Source organism: Stegodyphus dumicola, chromosome 5 (genome assembly GCF_044657685.1).
Source record: "Stegodyphus dumicola isolate Sdum_Otavi_A_Nest chromosome 5, ASM4465768v1".
Lineage (NCBI taxonomy): Eukaryota > Metazoa > Arthropoda > Arachnida > Araneae > Eresidae > Stegodyphus > Stegodyphus dumicola.
In genome coordinates, this window is record NC_140772.1 from 127,783,564 (window position 1) to 127,804,000 (window position 20,437).

General features: G+C 31.3%; 1 protein-coding gene across 3 annotated transcripts in view; it reads right to left on the bottom strand.

Moving 5' to 3' along the window:
• The window catches only part of LOC118199267 (WD repeat-containing protein on Y chromosome-like), a 77,280-nt gene extending 58,222 nt beyond the window's left edge, over nucleotides 1-19,058 (bottom strand). For 2 of the 3 annotated variants that reach the window (XM_085817045.1, XM_085817044.1), the window contains exon 1: nucleotides 18,795-19,058. The gene's annotated coding sequence lies outside the window, so the exon portion shown is untranslated. The remainder of the gene's footprint in view (nucleotides 1-18,794) is intronic. The other variant, XM_085817046.1, reaches the window with a different exon arrangement.
• Between the last annotated feature and the right edge of the window lie 1,379 nt (nucleotides 19,059-20,437).

Here is a 20,437-nt window from a genome sequence, read left to right on the forward strand (position 1 = left end):
TCCTAGTGCGTAGAAATTAAATCAAATGACACTATCACGAGGATAAAAATATTAAGGACAAAATCCAACGAAGGTTAAAATAACCTTTTTATTAACTTGTGATATTAAACATAGGGTACCGTTTGTGCTTGCAATCAAAAACCCGCCACTTACGGTACACAATGTGGTCTACTTAAGCTGGCTCAATAGTTTAATGGCGTGTTTTAACGTCGGCTAAAGAAATGGTTAAAGCCAGGATATTCACTGACAGACTTGGATTAGTAAACTGCAGGATTAAGCTGCCAAATCCTCTAACACTGAAACCTTTAAAATCTTCAACTTAAATACTCTACCAAATAATTTGCATCCTAGTAAGGACTAGGGAAAAGTAGAAGCTATAATAAAAGTTTAAATCAGAATAATTCGTTAATTAACATAAAATGCTTTACATATATACATAATCGAGCCTTTTGTAAATGACGAAACACATTTTAAAAATATTTTTAAGTATATTTTATTAGGAATTGTGCTCTTTAGGTAATGTTTCACTCAGAATTTTAATCATGTGACAGTTTCAAAGACCAGAGGTCATTTTGAACAATTTTAAGTCTCTATTAATTACGTAAACAATCCGTGCTTGCAAACTGTTATCTTCTTCTGGCGACCACTTAGACGATTAAAAAACTTATCACTTATGACTCTGTTTAAAAATACACACAAAAAAAGGATTTTTCAATTCAAGAACTGAGACGTATACCTGTTGGGTCTTAATGTCTGCTGAAACGTGCCTACATATTTTTCGCTTGAAGCAACATGCGAGTTCCTACATAAGTTACAGGTTAAGTAATTGTTCACGAAGCGCACTTCTATGTGTAGCACAATTTAATTGCATGTGTATACGTGTTCATAAATCCATTTTCATTTCCATACTGTGTTACGTGTGGTCATTCTGGGCGTATTCCTCGAAAACCAATGGAAAACAATTCCAAGTAACCAGAACTGCATTCTGCAGATAACCACGAACTCTCCTTTGTATTTTCGTAACAACATGATATGCGAAGAGTTAAAAATGGTCTAGTAACGGACATATTATTATCATTTAGTCAAAACGTTTCATGAAAACCAAGAACTATATTCTTCTTTTCAAATTATAATTCGAGTCCCAGAGAAGGCATGAATGTTTTCAAGTATAATGGTGTATCTGCGTCATGGAAGCAATTAAAGTGCTGATGAGCCAAAAGTCATTTCGGGAGGTTTAGTGGCAGGAGAAGACGAGCTAAGGACACTAAGCTATTCTCTTTCAAAGCTGAGAAGCAGCTGGGTAAATTCGCACCATCACTCAACACAGTGCCCAAAGCTTCAGAAAACGATAGTCACAACGTTTGCTTCTTGGCTGCGATACAATCTGTGAACTTGATCTGATGTTAATGTCAGGCAAGTGTGATAAGTCATAAATGCAACACTTATTTGTAAATGTGGATTTTCATAAATTTCTCTATGACTTCTTGAAAATAATGCAAATATCTATTCTTTTGGATGCATTTTTGACCCTTTGCTTTTTTTAAGTCTGGAGGATTTCATTGTTTAATTTAAGAAAACAGTTTCCGTATTAGACCCATTAATTTTAAGAAATTATAGAAATAAATAAAGTAAAATAAAAAATTTAATGATATTTGTTTACAAAAAATTATCTCATGTATGCACCACATGACATCCTTGTATGGTCTACAAAATTAAACACAGTTTTTGCTGCACTTCGTTTAAATTTATTTCCTCGATTTTCATTAGAAATGTATTTCTAATTCAATCGATTCAGTTCTCACTTCTTGGCGAAGCAAAAATATATAAAAAATAAATCTTCGTTAAAAATTGTAAAACGCAGAAAAACCTATAACACCAACTACAGTTAATTTTTTTTTTTTTTTTTTTTTTTTTTTATTTATTAAAATCAGAGTTTCTGTACAAAAACAAGCAAATCTACCAGCGGACAGGAAGACAAAATTTTCTGTGCACAAAACTGAAGGTTAACTTTTGGTCAGTTTCTGAAAAATGATGTTCACAAATAACATCATTTCCCGAAAGTATTCGGTCTGCTCGAGGAATTACGTGCCTCCATTCTTCTAATATATTTGGTTTGGTTTAGTTCATTTGATTGTGGAAAAGTGCACTAGGAAGGATGCCTTCATGGAGGACTTTTTAAAAGAAACTTAAAAAGACATAGGAAAATTCGCAGAAATGCCCATGCAGCCAGCCCGTTCGCTTGGAATCGAGCGCAAGTCTAACTATCATTGTTCAGCGACTTTAGCGCTCGGCCACATTTCCTAACAGAAGAGGGTCTTGAAAATATGTATATATATATGTATTTCAACAAGAACATATAAATATTACAAATCACTTCAGTAAGAGACAAAAATTGCTTAATGTATTGATTAATTTACTCTTAAATTTTTCATGTTACTGTGATTTTAATCTAATATTTAATGACTAAGATTTAATTTGAAAATTTAATGCCAAATTAAAAATTAGTTTTAACATATAACACTGGATTAGTTCAAAGAATTCAAATTTAAAATCTTTATAGTTTAAAAAAATGCGCAATAATAAAAAAATTCATAGCAGTCCCTGCACTGTGCCAGGATTAAAAATCTTAGTTTTTAATAACCGTTTATTTATATAATCTGTTCATGCGATTTCATAATAGTCATAACTTATTTAATATTTTGACTTTATTTCATAAGCAATCCATTTTTTATTACAATCATCTGCTGCCCCTAAATTTTCACTTAACCATATAAGTACGTTAATCCTAAACAACATTTTGTTTTTTTCCATATAGTATAAAAATATTTTGTTCTTTTCCATATAGTATAAAAGCATACTTCAAACGGAAAAGAACACGGAAAGAAATAAATGTTCATTGTTTTCAGTAACTGAAATAAAAGTGCAAATATTTTGTCATTTTTCTAATAATTTATATAAATTCGTCTAGTTATAATCAGGTTTGACATAAATGTTGTTTTCCTTTAGAGTTATAAACAGGGTTGGGTTTTTTATTCCCAAGCTTTTGTTCTTGTCCCTCAAAGTTCTATAGCCATTGTTGCATGCGGGGATGATAGATGCTTTATGCATAATGAAAATCGATATTAAATCAGTATTTCCTCTATTATCGCCTACGTAAAATACTAGGGTAAGGTAAAAGGATGATGACTGCAGCGCCCTCTATAAATAATGTGACAAAAAGTGGACAGTATTGGGGAAAAGTTGTAATACGAGTTTCTCCTCCTTCTTTATAAATGTAAACAAATGGCGGCCTCGTTAGGCTTAGCGGCACTTAAAATTTTAAATTTTTGGTAAGTCTACAACTATTGCATTCAGATTAACTAAAGCATAAAAACCTTAATCGTAACATAAGAACAACATAATTCTATCACTTGAGCACCTCAAGCAAAAAATGCACAATCTACCAACGTATAAGAATAAAAAACTGAACTCACTGAGCCGGGTAATAGAGTGGGAAAATATATGTACACGTTTGATGCGACCGATTGCAACGGAAAAGGGAGGTACACAACTACATGCTATAGCAGTCATTTTGCTATAGCACGTTTCCTGTCGCCCATTTCTTTCCAAGAAGATTGGGTGCTACAAAAAGTCGTTTATCACCATTAATTGGACATTCTATTGAGACTGCAAGCCTTTATTTTCGTTTATCAATATTGTAAAAATTGTGCATGTAAAACAAATATTAATTTAAAGTCTGGCGTGTGCTAAAAAATAAATTTCTTTTACACTCATTTTAAAGTTTTAATGATGCTTAAAGTAATGATGAGCCAGATCTTTTTTATTCTCTGTAAGAATTAAAAACTTTCCAAGTTTTAGATTTTAGTCGCTGATATATATTGGAACTCCAACATATCCAAAAAAGTAATTAACAATACTATAATTAATCAAATACAACGAATTAAAACTATATGCACAGATACAATAGATTTACAACACGAAATTTTGATCCTTATCAAAATTCTCAAAAATAATCTAATTCCCTTTCAATTTATCAACCATTGCCTTAAAAGAGCAGGCGTTAAATACTCACTCTAAATCATTTAACTGATAGGGATATGATAATTTATTCCTAAACCTGAGAAGGCGGTATAAGTTGGATGACTGTCAGTTGAAAGATTTGTATATAGTGTAATTACTCAATTGTATATATTGTAAAAAGCTAATTGTCCTCAGACATATACTGTTACTATACTGTTACTAAAAAAATGGGCCTCTTTCCTGCCTTTAGACTGTCCATTAGCTCTTGGACAGCGAAAATGCCTTTTTCCTTTCTTAAATTCTTATTCATTGCGACACGACAATTAGCCAGAAATTAATTAATTTCCATTCACTAGTATTTTCCAAAAATCTTAACAGACGGTCTCTCTCAGATAAGAACTCCACAAAATACATCCCTCAAGAAATCCAAGTCCCACCCACTACCATAAATTACTTCACCCAAGTCTTACCGACTGATATTATTCAAAGCCCCTACTGCCGCTAAGAATTTTCGGACACCCTACACTTCTGAGTCAGACACGAAGAGAACACTTTGCCAACTCCCCCACTAGAAAGAATGTAAGTTACTTAATACCTTTCTGGCCTTTATATCTTCATGTGCATTCACTGATCTTATTTATATTACTATTATTTTTATATTATTTTTATATTTTCTTTGATTTGTTTTTACAAATTTTGCATTATTTATCTTTTTTATAATCTTCTATGTTTATTTCAACTTTACTTTGAATTCGATTTCATAATGACAATTTCCAATGTTTAATTTCTACAAATAATATAGTACTCAAATGCTTAACGATGAAAGTGTCGGGGACGGTTACTCGAGTTTTACAGGATTTCTCTTCAGTAATTGATTTTTACTCCAAATTGAATTGACTAAAATGCTTCATGAGAATAAGTTCTTTGAGTATCAGCATTAGTTCATAATTCCTACTATTCGCGGAAATATTTGGCCTGACTAAAATTGCCGGTTTGGCTTTAACTTATAACTCGAGTAAAGACGAAACACTTTCGTATTTACGTATTTTTATCAATTATTGTTCATTGAACGGGAGTTGGTTTGTTCCCCTTAAAAAGTCAACTAATTTCCGATCAATGACAATGATTACATGTTTTAATTTTTCCTTTTACAATTGCAATATTATTCTTCGTGATGATTTAACTTTTAACTCCAGTCCCCGTTAAAACATTATTAACATTTTGCTTTCAAATTACTTCAAAACATCTTTCAAAATATAACTTACCAGTATGGATGCACACTTTTAAAATAATTCTACTTTAATTAAACTTAGGAGATAATATAATCAATTTATCAATACTGTTTAGGAAATAAATTATTATATATATATATATATATATATTATGTGTATTTTTTATGTATTTTTTATGTGTATTAACTTTTCACATATCACAACGGTCAGATATATTTTTTCGTGCATTCGCATGTCTTCCAACATTAATTTTAACGGTTTTTTTCGCGTGTTTACAGTTTTTATCCAGTTTTTCCAGATAATTTTTTTTTTTTTTTAAATTCTTCTTAGTTCATATTTTAGAAATACAGCGTTGAACTATTTCGTGGAGCTACAGCTCCTGGTAACTTTTTAGCAAGATCGCTGCAATGTTTCTACCTACTATTATATATATATATATACACTCATGTCCATAAATTAAGGATAATGCAAAATCAGGCAAAGGAAGAGTTAGAAGCAAAACAAGTTTGACTAATTTGTAAAGCTTATTTATTAAACAAAAGGTAAAGAGCAAAAAAAGATGCTATATGTTTGATATTATTAAAAAAATAGCGATTTTTTCTCCCTTGGAGCAAATTACAAAAAAAAACAATATTGCATGGTTGGTATGATTGTTAATACATTGTATGTCTCCCAGACGATGCAATACAGTCCGTGCAACGCCTAGGCATGCTGAGTATCAAATTATCGATCTGATTTTGGGGGATATTACACCACTTAAAAAGCAATGCTCTCCGAAGTTCCGGTAGACATGTAGGAGGAGGTTGACGGGCTGCAACTCGTCGGCCAAGCATGTCCCACACGTGCTCTACTGGATTCAAGTTCGGTAAGAATGCTGGCAGTCCATACGGATGATATTCTCCGATTGAAGGCATTTTCTTACGATGTTTGCACGGTGAGGACGGGCGTTGTCATCGATAAACACAAATTGTGCGCCCATGGCGCCCCGAAACAAACGTACATGTTGTTCCAGAATGACGTCCCGATAGATTTGGCTTGTCATGGTTCCAATTTTAACATGCAGGTCAGTTCTGGAACCCAGAATAATTCCACCCCAAATGAGCACTCCTGCACCACCGTAACGGTATCGTTCAATGATGTTTGCTCGGTGGTAACGGGTACCTGGAGCTCTCCATATGAAAGTCCGGCCAGAATCAGACTGCAAACTAAACCTGGACTCGTCGGTAAACATGACACAAGCCCACTGTTGCGGTGTCCACAATGCATGCTCTCTACTCCACGCTAACCGCATGTGACAGTGAGTTGCAGTAAGTGGAACGCATCTGACAGGTCTACAAGCATATAGACCAATCTGCCCTAAGCGTCTGTACACGGTCTGCCTTGAAATTGTTGTGCCAGTGGCTGAAGAGAGCTGACGAGACAGGTCTGAGGCTGTGCTCCGCCTGTTTCTTTTGACAGTAACTGAAAATACCGGTACTCATTCGGCGTTGTAACTCTGGGGCGATCTGTGCTGTAACATTACCATCATCTTGGAATCGTTGCCAAAGCCTGGAGATGACACTCTGGGCAGTTTCAAGTTCGTCTGATACTTCCAGTTGGGTACGCCCATATTCCGGACGGCCGATAATTCTACCACGTAAAAAATCATCCAAATGCTTCCTTTGTGTCATAACTATTCGGTTATTGCACTCAAATGCTTATAAAGCTCCTGCGAACAATTTTACTTCTTTGCCTGTATTCCTTATATATCCCTCTCCTACACTCTCGTCATTGTGACGTACCATCGGTGTCATCTGGTTACTTCCTGAAATTTGCATATGATTCTTGAAGATGTGTGTAGTGATTTTACAGGTGATATATTTATTTTAGAGTTCGATTTCCGCGTGACTCCGAATTATCCTTAATTTATGGACATGAGTATATATATATCAGTTTTGAATAGTAAAATTGATAGATTAATGACATACACAAAACTGATACATAATCAACCTATCAAATATCGGATTTGTAGCTCAATAAGTTTCTTGTCTAGATAAATATTAACAAATCTTCTTAGATAGCAGAATGGTTTTAACTTTCAAATTTACCATTTTAGGTAAAAAGTTTTAATTTAATTATAAAAATTATCTTTATTAAATCTAAAAATTGGACTTCTTAAGTCGTTCTAAATTCACACTAATATTATTGCAATATATTCCCGTATTAAGCTTTCCATTTTTAATCATTGAAGTTATTTTAAGGTTATTTAACTTTGTTACAAATTCCATATTTTAATACTAGAAACGTTTAAATATTTATTCTGTTTTCCACCTGATGTACTTTGGCATAGATTTAATTTCTAATACACATTTAATTAATAAATTAATAATTATGAGCGTCAGCAGAATTTTCATGATTAACCAAAAAAAAAAAAAAAATCAAACTCCCTTATACTCAATTCCTGGGATTTTCAGTTCCCTTTTAATCCATTCCTTTTTCACATATTGTTGCACTGTACTCAAGTTTTCATGTATGTAAAATTTATATACTTTGTATTGTATTTATGCCAATTTATATTTAAATGATAATTTTTACAAATTCTTGCACCACAACTCTAGTTAATAGCAGATGTTTCTAACACCTTGGCAAAGCTTGATCTTCAGCATGTAGCTTATTTTCCAACGTAGTTTCAGGCTGAATTATTTGTAAAATTAATTACTTGAAATTATTTGTTAACAAAGATGGTCGCTAAATCACGCTAATAATATTTTTAACTGTTGTAATTTATAACGCAACGAGTTCATGTGATTTATAATATAATTCATTTATAATTTTTTCAGCAGTATTGAAATTAATAGCAGATACTGATAATGATATACATTTAGATTACAATGATTTAGATTGCCATTGCCTTCTTCACTCGTGCTTTTATGCTGCATTATTAATATTTCATAATGGCATATAGGTAAGTTTAACTCATTCACCAAACATGTAAATCTCTAATTCAGCCCACTTTTGTTCTTACGTGTGCTGTATCTTCTATTTTCTTTAATATACTGTTCAGCCTAATTTCAAAAGGTTTTGTGGAAAAGTTACTAAACATTGGTAGTTCGACCCGAGTTTCTAGTCCCAGTGATCCCCTAGCTCTTTCTTTTTTTGTACTTATTTTTACTGTGTAAAAATGTATAGTAAAAATACTTTTAAAATTTATTTTTTAAAAATATTGCAAAATTTTTCACCTTAGCGTATCTTTTTACAAATCCCTCTGATAAGAAAAAGTAAGGAAAGAAATTAACTTGGTTTCGGTGATTGATAACTCAGTGCAATTTATGTGTAACTTTTTCCAAAAGCATAAAGTTTATATGGATATCAATAAATTATGGATTATTTCTCATCTAATTTTCTTAACATTTTTATTCCAGAATTTTCCTTTCACACTGTAGTGTTTAACTTTATGCGTTTTGTATAATAATTTACATTTGTTTATAATTTTACGCGAATGAAAGTGATTATTTAATTGTATAAGCTTTGCTGATAAACGAGAAAACAAAATTCTATCACCTGCGGTCAAGAGAGTGTTGGATGTAATAATTCTTATATATTTTCTTTGATAGTTTTTATTTAATTTCTTTCATTTATGCATTACTACATAGTTCTTTTCAAAAAATATTTTTCTGTGCCGCTATGTCCGTATTTCAGTTTCAAGGACAAATATATTAGAATGGGAATGATAAAAATTCGCTCTGAATTTTGAATGGAATGCTTCACATGCATTAGTTGTTCTTTCCGATGAAATATCAGCGCAAGCCCAAAGTATCGGGGGAAATTTTGCATCCTCATCTAGGTAGTTCTCGTTTATGTAATCAGTAAAGCGTGTGATGTTTGCATCCCGTGGTTGCTCTGACATCAGATCTTCAACGAAACTATCCGAAACTTCAGTAGCATCCAAAAAGGGTAATCCAAATATCAGTCGAAGCCATCTGCCAATTTCTGAATTACCATTCCTATATTGTTGCTGCAATCCGCACTGTTGAAGTTTTCGCCACCAAGCTTGAGTCAAGTGGAATCTATGTCCTGTAATAGCACATTCAGGCCACATTTTTCTCACAGCTTCATGGATTGCATATTCAAAATCTGCCACCACAATTTCTGGCTGAAAATTCAAATGCAAGTTAGAACAGAGTTCTTTCAGTTTTTGAAACATAGTTTCGTATATTGCCGTAGACTTTCCTGGTAGCAAAAAAAAAAAAAAAAAAAAATACAAGTGTGTCCATTTTTCACTGTATGAAACGTAAACATCTGAAAGAAAAATTTTGGGCAAAATGTGAAAGTGCCATCAACAAAAAACGTTTTTGTCACATAAGATCCTTAAATTTGAATCTGTTGAAAAACAAACTATATTATTTTTATCGTCATTAATCTGAAGAAGATTTTCATGTCGATAAGATATCACTTGCATTACATTTAATGCAGAATACACATCAGAAATACATTTTGGAAGTGGAGGTAGGACTTTCCTTCTCTGTCGGTACATATTTCTCCGAATACAGTGATCATCATGGCTGCTAACAGTATCTGAATGATGAGCTGCAACACTAGTCAATTCTTTCCTGATTAATTTATGAGGTTTTTCAGATGTATCTTCCGCTGCTTTCTGTTTAACACCGTTTGAAACAACTTGTCTAGAAATAGTCTTTCAACGCTCATTATAGTGACACAGATAAGATTTTGATAACACGTTATTTGGCTTATCAAGATAAAGTGTTGCTTTGCATTTTTTGCTTGTACAACGACATTTTTGGTACTCTGCTTTTCCACAGTCCTTATAAAATTTATGTCCTGAGTTAGAATTTTTCCTCTCTGATTGCGAATAAACTCCATCATAGGTAAATATGCTTAAATGACACCAATTTTAATTCAAGGTTGAATTTATAAAAGAAGAATATATATATTTCACCAAGATAGTCAAAGAATCGTTCGGAACTGATTTAAAATTTAGCTATTTAAGGAATATACACTGACTTCCGGTTGTAGGGGTGAAAAAGGTCAGAGCCAATAGTTGTGCTCATGAAGAATGCCTTGTAGCCCCACATGTAGTTACAAAGATAAATTTATTGTCTGCAAGAGTATTACGAAACCTTTGGCAAGTCCTCTGAAAATTTCTTTTGTATTACAGAGCAATTAACAAAAGTAAATCTAAAACGATGTATAAAAGAAATGAAACAAAAAAGAAACGATTTTTCACAGACAATTCAGTGTTTCTCATCAATTAATTCAGTTCTTACTTCACGACAAGGCAAAAATACATAAAAATTCGACGTATCTGTATTAAAAATAACGAAGTAAATCTTAAACACTTATTTCCTGGAATAAATTCCAGAAAGGATTGAGCATGACTTAATTCGCAATAATAATAAAAGAAAGCGTTATCTTTGTTGTTGCCGAAGCTTAGTTTCTCTAGATTGGCAACAAATCCACTATTCATTTATAAAAAATATATTTCTTTATTTTTATTTTCCTCTTGGCTACAGTTGGCTTCAAAAAATAAAATTGTAAACCTGTAGGCAACGGGGGAAAGACATTTTGATCGGCGCAGTTGGACTATAGCAGGACGAGGGGGGGGGGGATTTTCATCAGCGTAGTTGGAGTACACCCCCTGAAAATTCATAATCTAGATTACGGCTATAACTTACTTATAAATTGTAGACACAGAATAGGAGTCCTTAAAACTTTATTTAAAATCCTTTCTCTTTTTTAGCCCTGAAATTTTCCAGACTTATTTTATTGCAAAATTTTCCGTATGGTTCTAAAATATTTTCCCGTTCTGCATTTTACTCGGGTCTTTTTTCTTCTGAATTTAAAAAAAAATTTTCATATGTTTCATTCATTATTTCATACGTTCATATTTTCATATGTTTCACAAGTTTTATTACATTTATTAAATTTTAATTCCTTACCGTTTCCCTTTATTCGTAGTACTGGTAATACTATCTTTACATTTATTATTGTTTTTGATTTGATTTTGACGCATTTCAACATCTCTTATTTAAAGGGCAGACGTTTACTCTGAATGCTATTTTCCTCAATATGTTCCAATCTTAAAATAATAACTTAAAAAAAGCAGCTTCTTTGAGACCAGAAGCTCAGGACAATTTTATTAAATTTCAGGAAAATTTGTTAGTATTCAAATTTCTTCTCTCCATGTTTATAATTTTGGAGTTAAGATTCAGAAATTAATAAAAATAAGTATAGAATTATGCGCGTAGGCATACATCATAAAACTTCAAAAATAAATTCTACTTAAGTATCCTCAAATGTTCTGCAAAACATTTGAAAGAAAAATTTCAGTTAATAAAATTAATTGTCTAGACGTAGAGAAAGAAAATATTTTTTTTTCTGTATATAGTAGACAGACACGAAGAAAATTAATCCAAATACATATTATGCAGCTTTAAAAATCCCCCTCTTCTATATTTGGCTACATATCCATCGAATCAATCTAAACATAAACGTATTTGAATGAAGAGCGTCTTTACATTTGAGTCCAAATAAGCTATATATTAGCTCTAAGTACCTAGGAATAACGTGGCTTCATCAATAATGCAAGGCCACAGGATGGCAAGGTCAAAGTTATGCTCAGCGATGAAATTACATAGTTCACCCCGCAAACTAATTGTTAATGCTCACGTGACCGCCGTTTAGAGGAAGAAAATCAGGCGAGGATACTGCGTTGGTCAGAGCCAGTCAGACGAGAAGCCATTTCCGAGAGGTCGTAGAGCAGGAAACTTATTTTACCTGTTTAAAATCAAGAAGAAAAAAAATTTTTTTTGACATTCAAAATAAAAGGATGGGGATATTTCATTCAAATGCTGCTGCCAACTCTGGAGAGACAATTTTATGTATTATTGTCTAAAATATATAGCGCATTGCAAGCCGAAAAGAGACAAAGGGAACTTCATTCGCAAATGCAGCATCGTAACAATGCATTATGTTCAATATTTTTTTTTTAATTACTAATGCATTTTGTTTTTTGAAGAGATATATAAAAATGTCGTGAATTAATTATTGAAAAAAAAAGTGGCTTTGGGAGTGAACATCCACCGCAGAATAATGTTGTTGTTGAGGCTTTATCTCACTTCTCTGACCTTATCAAAATAAGTCGACGAGTTTTATCCTCACAAGGACCGCAAGTTTGCGTCTGTCGTTGGCATGGGTCTTCGGCATCCTATAGATGACAGTACGTCTTTGTCCAGCTCCCTCCAGTTTTGACGAAAAGCGCCCTGGGGATTGCATAGGGTCTCTTAACCCTCTTCCCCTTCCACCAAACCACTCGAAAAGACTTCGGATGGATATGTTTTTAAGTGCACCCCATGCCTCAACGACACTATGAGCTTACAAAATATCCATGTCTCTTCAGGGATTCGAACCAGAAACCCACGATACAGTAGCCAAGAACACTAAAACAGTTATACCGATCGCGGCAGTTTGTAAAATAATAAATATTTTTAAATATAGTTTCCTTTTTTTTTAAGATGTAGCAACCGGTTATGCTTCATTATAATCAGTGGAGATCAGTTAAGAAAAATTAATTAAAAAAACTTATAACCAATTTTAGAACTCTTCACAATTTCATTTACTGAAACTTTTGCGAACTAATATTTAATTGCTTGCCATACTCTTCAAGGATTATAAATCTGTTTTTCATTTGTCAAGAAACTAAAAATTTAAAACAACTGGATGAATCGATAACAAGTGTTAACTTAAACTGTTGACAAATTTAAAATGCTTTTAGAACTATGTATATATCATAGGAATTTTTATTTCAAATTAAATATTTTAATTATTAACTTCCTGCAAAAGATTTAACTCGTTTTTTTAAACATATTTAAACATATTCAACATTTTTAAACATATTTAACTCGGTTTTTTTAAACATATTTAAGCTATTGCAAACAGAAGTTTTGGACTGGAATGAGCAGATTTCTAAATATATAAACATTTTTTTCTTTTATGATATTACATTATCATTATTATTTATTATATATCTACTTATAAGCAGATGATCGAAAGTAAATTTCGAATTTGTTATGCTCGAAATTTCCATGTGATTAAGTCGGATAGACTGGCCGTGTTTACTTTTGCAAGTTGTAAAAATGATTCTATGGTAAATAGCGGTTCTAAAATATTATATGATATGATTCTGGAATAAAAAATATAACCCCGTTGGTCAGAACTAATTCAGGCCGAACCATTTTGGATAATACATTTTTTTTTCTAAATAATCTAGGATAACTATTTTGGCAACCAAATATGTAACATTAAGCAACAGCATACATTATATAATTAATATTTACCCATTTATATTACAAAACATTTAAGTGTACCGATTTCATTTAAAATGATTAATATCTCTTGTGTTTTCTTGCAAAGCTTGCTAGCATTTAGCCAATGAAATCAATCGATACATATGTATTATTACATTAAACTATTGGGTATGGCCTTCTTTAGCATAAAATTAAACCAAAACTCTAAAAGATAAATAGTGAATTTTCACTATGTTCACTATGTATATACCACAGAGACAGGGAAAGGGTGTAAAGCATCTTGATAGCATCAAAAACCTCTTGAAAAATCTCGGTTTAAAATACATCGAAATTGAGGATTTAACATTTCTGGCTAAAATGCATTTCAATCAGACATCTTTTCTTTTCCAAAAGCATAATTATTTTCAAACGGAAGAACTGGCAATGCAGAACCTAAAGGTCCGTTCTTGCTGATATTCATATACGTAGTTTTAAATCCAAAATTTTTAAAGTTTTTTCCCTCCCTTGTATTTGTCATATTTTGAAGTTTTGGATATTAATAAAATGGTTTTTAAATTGTTTATTATGAATTTCGTTTTTATCCCTACGTCTATTTCAATCTTAAAATGAAATTACTCAGTTCGTTTTCTTTTTTGATATTCTAGCAGAACACTATAAGTACACCACAATTCTTTGTCTTATTTAATTGTAGAGCATAATCCTATAAATTTCTCATGTCATTAAAATCTAATCATTAAGCTATGGTTATTGAGTTATGGACATTAAGATAATTACGTAATAAATACACTTTACATGTATGACAGCGAACTTTAGGTCACTATCCTAATATAATATAGAGCCAAAAAATGCCTTATTTTTTCATACTTTGAGAACTTCGCATCAAATTTCGTTTTAAAATGTCAGTCTAACTATGTGGATTTATCTATATTTTAGTCAAATGATTCTACGTCGTTTGCTTCCAAGCAACTAGCAAGTAACTTATTTAGTTGTTCCTATCTTATTTTAAGGTAATATGAAGATTCAATAATTAGTGTGCTTCAGTAATTCTCTCTTCAGTTAAAATAACTGATGTCTGGAGCTTTTTTATTTTTTTCAGTTAAATGATTCTTAGCCAATCCCTCATGATTCACTTCACTTACATAAGGTCTGTTTTCAAGAACGACAACCTTAAATTCTTGCTTCTTATCAATTTTCAGAAAAAATTATTATTATTCTTGTTGTTGTTATTGTTATTAGTTAATTTGTTACCAATCACTTTCTTTCATTTGAAATGAAAACACTTTGTCATACAGACTGAGTTTTATTTGCCACAAAACCCGTTATGTGATACTTACAAAGTATTCGTTTATTCATTTATATTTCAAATATGTATTGCATTTTTTGTAATAAATAACAAAAACATTTTTTTGAATTCTTTTAATCTAACATATCTGCTGTCTCACGACTTCAGAATCAAATTATACCTTACGGTATGTAATTTAGAACATTGAATTAAAATGGTACAATAATTTAAAAGTATTTTCCAGTCTCTAATAACCCTTTCCACATTTCTTCTGCGAGTGTCGGAATACCGTTTTTTGAGTTCATATTTTGCGTTGCTAAAATTTAAAGGAAAATAATATATAAATTTACATTTAATATTTTATATAAATTTGTAGTTATCTGCTTTAAAAGTATGTAATGGAAAACTGGCATTCAACGCTAAAAGTTCATCCTGTTTAATTTACAAAGGCTACCACACCAGTATTTTGTATTTTCTGCTGCATAGCGTCTAAAAACGTTTTAATATCATTGAAAGAAATGCGCGCAAAGCAGTTAAACAATGGTAAAGTTTTTATGTTCTTTTCTTCACACTTTTTTTTTTTTTTTTTTTTCTAGTCACTCCTAAAAATGTTTCTAAACTGTTGTAGGAGTTTTATATGAGAAGATAATTAGTTTTGCAATAACAAAATTAAATAATTCAGGAAATACACTCTCGTTTCCTGACGATAATTTGATTGTAGTTATAGATCATTATTTTCATATTCTGACTTTATTACCTACGTAATTTTAAACGTTCATGTAAAATTACTTAGTACTTAAATTTGAAGAAATACACGGAATAAAAACGATGTTCTCAAAGTTCCTGTGCATTTAAAATGCTTGATGTGTTTACTAAAACAATTAACGGAAGAATCTGAAGTGTACTAGCACCATTAATTTTCAGTTTATCATTTCCAAATCCATGTAAAAAGAAGCACTGTTTAGCTCATGTCGGTGATGAAAAAAGGACAGCAATGCTAAAACTGGATGGCGCTTGCAAAAATAATATGTGGAAGTTGTGATGTCTCATAGTTAAGATACGGAAGATGAGTCAGTTCCAGCAAACTCGGCAACCAATAGCATTTCTTCTCAGTAACGTGATAAGGGTTATTTAGATCTAACCTCAATGTGTTGTGCATACTTTTCCTTTTGAACCATTTAAGTCAATTCCTTTCCCGACGTTACTTCTTAGCGTTGAATCTGCTGAGCTCCTTTCTTGATTAGGACAAGATAGCTTAAAATAGTGTACAATGTATTCTTTCACTTCTTCAAGATTTAACTACATGTGTAGATAATGATATTTAAGGAAAAAAGAACCCTAGCAGATGAAATGGTATTGAAGGAAAAAAAACCCTAGGAGATGAAAGAAAAATGGCATTGAAGGAAAAAGGAACCCTAGCAGATGAAAGAGAAATAACACAAAAGCTTCGTCAAATAAATAAAAAGAAATCTAAGAAAACAAAAATATATTTTCGTTTAGAAGTGCATCAAAATATATATGCACATACAGTTCAATTTAAGAATATGATATTTCGAAGTCGATTAATATCACATAATTTCGACAAATTATGAAACACAATGCAAGCTTTGAAAAGTGGTAAAGGGGACAAACGATAATGCTTATTAGGTAAATGTTTTTTATTTTATATTCATAAATCTCTTCTGATATAATAAGTTCCCTATGTTATTCTAATTTTTCAATATTCTGTTTGATCAGCCGAAAACTCTTTCAAACTCCATGGAAATGATAAAGTATCGTAATAAGAAATATGCTTATGCATTCTCAAGCATCACTTAACACATCTCAATAAAACATTGCTTACCAATGCAAAAATAACTTCAGCGTATAAGTTCATTTTTAGTGAAAAGTGCAATATAGAATGACTACAAATTATAATACAGCTTAAGAAAGCATACTTAAAATTGAGAATGCATTGTTATAGATGTTAAAAAAATCACTTAAATTCTAATATTTTACACTCCTGTTTGCTTACATATGTAATTACTTATAGGTCTTGCCAATTTATCGTTCTGGTAGCTTAAAAATTAATTTCCTGAAATTCCCATTACTTTTATAGACCAACTGATATAAGAATAAATTCGTATCGAATGAAAATTTTAAAATGTTATCAAAACTGCGCGTTGGTTTTTAAAACATATTCTTCAAGATTTCACTAACAATCTCTTTGTAATAATCAAATACAACTAATATTATTATTTTGCTTCTTTTTTCAGTATTTGGTCAAATACTGTTTTAACACTATATGCGTAAAGTAATATTTGTGTTAAGTATATACAATAAAGTACATAAAGGTTTAGGTACTATTCTTGCTTCTATATAATGTGAAAAGTTACAATATTCATAATAGCAGAAAATTCATAAAAGTAACTTGTTGCCGTCACTTAAATTTCGAATTAGTTGTAAAAGTAGCATTTTCATATGAATTCTAATTTTTATAACAAATTTCCCTTTTGTCATTCTTTAATAACAGCGATAGCTGTAAGTACAATAAAAATGCGAATTAAAAAATTCATTAAGGAATAATTAAGGAGCTGGTCTGTATCAGTTACAAAGTACGGAGTAAAGTTACAAAAAACACTTATCACTTAGATGAAACGATAATTTTAAAATAAAGAATTCCAATAAACTTCAAAAGCAGAACATGAACAGTAGTAAGCAAGGCAATGATGATTCATGTTTTATTTATTTATTTATTTATTTATTTTGGTAATTGCCAGGTGCTTTATTTAATAGCCATTAGCTTTCTATCCCACCTATCATTAGCCCATATTATTATTTAATAGCCATTAGCTTTACAATCTCATTATGGAAGCACCTAATAGGTGGCCACCATTACCTCATATGAAGGGAAGGACAGTTACAATCATGCCTTCTCTGGGATTCGCACCCGGGCCCATCGCTGAGGCAGTTAAGAAAGCCAACCACTATACGAACTGGGCGGCATGATAGTTCATATATATATATACTGAAACTAGACATTTTATAATTTATACTACCCACATACTATACTTCATAGTTTTGCGAATGAAGATATATATTCAACTTTGGAGTCTCTGGACTATACCAACTGGGCGGCATGAAAGTGCATATAAATATACCGAAACTTGGCCTTTTATAATTCATACTATACTTCATAGTTTTGCGAATGAAGATATATATTCAGCTTAGGAGTCTCTCGTATTTTTAGGAAACTAAATGTTTTCATTAAATTAACTAATGAGAATAAAAGTGGTTTTCATTCTCCTACATGCTGCAAAACAAGTCCTTTTATTCGAGCATTTTATACATAATAAATGATGAATTGGAGAACTTATTTTAAGATGATAAGTCAAATTTTCAAAAAAAAAAGGAAGATTGTTTTACATTGTTTATTTTTTAAAGATGGTAATAAATTAAATAGATCTGGTTTTTTAAAATAAATAAATAAAGTATTTTAATTATTATAAGCAGTTATTACTATTTTAATAATAAATTATCTTTCTTAAAATCAGTGGAATTTTTATATGCATTATCATACACAAATCTCAGCTTTGAAGGAAGGCTGAAAATCTTTAGCTCAGGCCCTTGTGAATCTTAAATCCAGCTTTGAACCTGAGTAACCGAAGCAAGTCAGTATAGTAAAACCGATTCCCGTAAAGAATGTACATAATCGGAAAATAATTAGATATTAACAAAATTTTAACAGCTTTAAAGAAATAGTAAAGTACATAAAGAAAAAATTAAATTAATCAGTGCACTTTTCTGTACGGTCCATTCGCATTAAGCCTTCTGATGATGCAAATAATCTTTTGAATGTTTATTACCTGTATTTTAGACATAATTTGATTGGCCGTTTCTACAAACGTAATCACTGTGCACACCCATAACCATAAAACTGCAATGGGAATTACGCACCATGAAATAAATGATCCTCACCTTGTTCAAATAAACTCTCTCCAAACTGAAAGCTTTCACTTTCCACAGATGAGAAGCTTGCGAATATTGAAATTCCAGCCATGAAACTATACTGAAACAACTGAAAGACCACACATTATTAACATCAAAGCAGTGAAGAAGGAAATATAGAAATCACAGTGTGCTTATGAAATTTGCTGAGGAATATGTGTAACATGTGAGTGGAAATTTGACAGAAACAGGAAACAAAACAAAAACCTCCATTCGCTTCGATCGCTATGGGAAGCAGTTATCTGTTCCGTTTACCGATATTGCATTTGATTAACAGCATCTTTACGCCGTTGCCTAGTTACTATCATTGGAAAATTTGTAACAAAAGATAACTGGACAGCCACTACGTCTAGTAGTCACGCACAACAAAACTCACAGACAACTTTGATTGTATAATACAGTACCGGTTTGAAATGCTTCTTCCCAATGCCAACATTAAAAAGAAAAAAAGTTTTGAATAAAAATTTAATTACAAAATCGATTGATAAAAATGTAACTGACGCACTTTTCGAGAAAATATTAAACCTTGGTCTTTTTTTTATATATATATCTCTATCTAAGAAAACTTTGCTTGTAGTAAAATGAATACGCTTGACAATCAGGGCGATTGAGTTAAATTATACTATTTATTCGTTTTAAGCATATTGTCTAGTTATCAATTATCAATATTATCTAATTATCAATCAGTGAGTAGTGTTTTTTTCAGTTATTAATCAGTGAATGAAATGTTTCGTCAATATATGTGTCTCTAAGTAGCATCTAATTAAAAGTGGCATTTCAGTACAAGTCAATGAATGGGCAACTGATTTCGAAAAATTTAATAACCTATTTTATAATACTGTAGAAGAAATCAGTACGATCGGAAAAGAATTTGAACTCAATAAAATGAGTAATGAAAATGCATAAGGTATTTTCGTTATTTACTCCATTGAATTCAACTTGCTCTGTTCTCTTCTGATTTCAGAAGGCTTCTTAAACTAGAAGAAAGGCATAAATATGAACGGTAAAAAAAGTAAACAAGAATCTACTTCTAGCGATTAAAAAAATGTGAAGCTTTCAGATTTTATATTTACGCCCAAAGGGGAATTTTTTCATTTATATAACACATACACCATGGGTGTCTAAAGTGCGGCTCACAGGCCGGTTGTGCCCAAAAATCTTTAAAATGCGGCCCGAACACAAATTATAAAAGTATTTAAATTTTCACATTTTTATTAAAAAATAAATGTTTGAATTTGATTCATACATAATCGATTCGTTGGCATTTATTTTAAAATAAAAATTTAAATAAAAACATCTTAGTATGTGCTGATGTATTAACTGCAAAGTGACATTCAACTGAAAGAAAAATTTGAAAATGTTTCTTTACTGGAGTTTTATAAAGATTACCTACCCCGCGATAAATATCCTAATTTTCACAATCATGCTTTATTGTCTTCAGCTTTTGGCAGTACCTATATTTGTGAACAATTATTTTCAAGAATTAAGCATACAAAAATCAAAATTAGGACAAAGATCACTGACAAACATCTTGAAAAGGGATTAAGAATTATAACCTCGTCCATTGAGCCCGATATCAAAAGCAAATTCATCCATTTCATTAATTTGAATTT